We start from the raw sequence: 2,666 nt of genomic DNA, 5'->3' as shown, positions 1-2,666 counted from the left end.
TCCTACCATCTCTCTCCTCCCTCCCCTCCTCCCTCTACCATCTCTCTCCTCACTCTCACTCCTCTCTACATCTCTCTCCTCCTCCCCTCACTCTCTCTCCATCTCTCTCTTCTCCTCCCCTCACTCTCTCCCTTCACTCTCTCCCCTCACTCTCTCTCACCATCTCTCTCCTCCCACTCCCCTCACTCTCTCCTACCATCTCTCCTCCCTCCCCTCACACTCTCTCTACCATCTCTCTCCTCACTCCCCTCCTCTCTACCATCTCTCTCCTCCTCCCCCCCTCCTCTCTCTCCTACCTCTCTCCCTCACTCCCCTCCCTCTCTCTACCATCTCTCTTCTCCTCCCTCCCTCTCTCCCTTCTCTCCCCTCCCTCTCTCTACCATCTCTCTCTCCCCCCTCCTCTCTCTACCATCTCTCTCCTCACTCCCTCCCCCTCTCTCTCCATCTCCCTCACTCCCCTCCACTCTCTCTACCATCTCTCTCTTCTCTCCTCCTCTCCCCATCTCCTCTCCTCTTCTCCTCCCCTCACTCTCTCCCTTCCTCTCCACTCCCCTCCCTCTCTCCCTTCTCCTCCCTCACTCTCTCCCCTCACTCTCTCTCTCTCTCTCTTCTCCTCCCCTCACTATCTCCCTTCCTCTCCTCCCTTCCTCTCTCCTTCACTCTCCTCCCCCTCCTCTCTCCCTTCACTCTCTCCCTCCACTCTCTCTCCTCCCTCTCTCCTCCCTCCCCTCCTCTCTCTCCTCCTCTCTCTCCTCCTCCCCTCCCACTCTCTCCTCCATCTCCCCCTCCTCCCCTCACTCTCTACCATCTCTCTCCTCACTCCCCTCACTCTCTCTCAACATCTCTCTCTTCTCACTCCCCTCACTCTCTCCCTTCACTCTCCACTCCCTCACTCTCCCTTCCACTCCTTCCTCCTCTCCACTCTCTCCCTTCACTCTCTCCCCTCCTCTCTCCCCTCCTCTCTCCACCATCTCTCTCTTCTCCCACTCCCCTCTACTATCTCCCTTCACACTCTCCCTCCCCTCACTCTCTCCCTTCACTCTCTCTCTCCCCTCTCCTCTCTCCCTTCCTCTCCCCTCACTCTCTCTACCATCTCTCTCCTCCTCCCCTCCTCTCTCTACATCTCTCTCCTCCTCCCCCTCCTCTCTCTCCATCTCTCCTCCTCCCCCTCCTCTCTCTACCATCTCTCTCCTTCTCCTCCCCTCCCTCCTCTCCAACCATCTCTCTCTTCCTCCCTCCCCTCACTATCTCCTTCCTCTCCCCACTCCCCCTCTCCCTCCCTCTCTCTCTCCCTCACTCTCTCCCTTCCCTCTCTCCCTCTCTCTCTCATCTCTCTCCTCCTCCCCTACTCTCTCTACCATCTCTCTCCTCCCTCCCCTCACTCTCCATCTCTCTCCTCCCCTCCCTCTCTCTCTACCATCTCTCTCCTCCTCCCCTCACTCTCTCTACCATCTCTCCTCTCCCCTCACCTCTCTCTACCATCTCTCTCCTTCTCCTCCCCTCCTCTCTCCGCCTCTCTCTCTTCTCCTCCCCTCACTCTCCCTTCCTCTCCTCCCCCTCCTCTCCCTTCCTCTCACTCCCCTCTCTCCCCTCACCCTCTCCCCTCACTATGATAATGTAGAGGCGTGGCTCTCTTTCTCTCTCCCTCCCTTTATAATTCCCCTTCCTCCCTCCCCCTTCTTCCTCCCCCTCCTCCCCCCCTCCCCCTCCCCCTCCCCCCTCCCCTCTCCCTGCGTAAGTTTCCATCACAGGGGTATGTAAATATTAAAAATTTTCCTCCTCTCCTCTCTCTCTCCTCTCTCTCCTCCCCTCCCTCTCTCTCTCCCCCCTCCTCTCTCTCTCTCTCTCTCTCTCTCTCTCTCTCCTCTCTCTCTCTCTCTCTCTCTCTCTCTCTCTCTCTCTCTCTCAGAACTCGTTACAAGTCATTAATTAGTTAATTAATTGGTACATCTCCGCCAATAATTGATTTTAGGAGGCCCATCTTCATCTGGTTTCCCAATCAGCAACGGCTTTGTCTCGTCTTGGCCAATGAGAAGCTTTTTTGTCTCGTCTTAGCCAATCACCAACCTCTTTGTATCGTCTTAGCCAATCACCAACCTCTTTGTCTCGTCCTGACCAATCAGCAGCCTCTTTTTATCGTCTTGGCCAATCACCAACTTCTTTGTATCGTTTTGGGCTCTTGGCCAATGTCTTCTTGTTTCGTCATAGCCACTCAAAGCCTCTTTGTCTACTGTCTTGGCCAATCCCAGCCTCTTTATCTCGTCTTTGGACCAATGGGAGAGGAGCAGAGGTAACAGATAGATGAATGAGGATAATGGTGGAGATAATGGTGGAATAATGGTGGAATAATAATGGTAGAATAATGGTAGAGATAATGGTGGAGATAATGAGTTGAGATAATGGTGGAGATAATGGTGGAGATAATGGTGGAGATAATGGTGGAGATAATGGTGGAGATAATGGTAGAGAAATGGTGGAGATAATGGTGGAGATAATGGTGGAGATAATGGTGGAGATAATGGTGGAGATGATGGTGGAATAATGGTGGAGATAATGGTGGAGATAATGGTGGAGATAATGGTAGGAGATAATGGTAGAATAATGGTGGAGATAATGGTGGAGAAAGATAATGGTGGAGATAATGGTTGAGATAATGGTGGAGATGA

General features: G+C 53.4%; 1 pseudogene; it reads left to right on the top strand.

Annotated features, from left to right (window-relative positions):
* The first annotated feature begins 1,083 nt into the window (after window positions 1–1,083).
* LOC121879435 lies at window positions 1,084–2,208 on the top strand (annotated as a pseudogene).
* The last annotated feature ends 458 nt before the right edge of the window (window positions 2,209–2,666 follow it).

The sequence above is a fragment of the Homarus americanus genome, unplaced genomic scaffold (assembly GCF_018991925.1).
Source record: "Homarus americanus isolate GMGI-L3 unplaced genomic scaffold, GMGI_Hamer_2.0 scaffold4668, whole genome shotgun sequence".
NCBI classification, from domain to species: domain Eukaryota; kingdom Metazoa; phylum Arthropoda; class Malacostraca; order Decapoda; family Nephropidae; genus Homarus; species Homarus americanus.
Note: the sequence above shows the minus strand (reverse complement) of the source record. Positions and strands in the feature narration are given on the sequence as shown.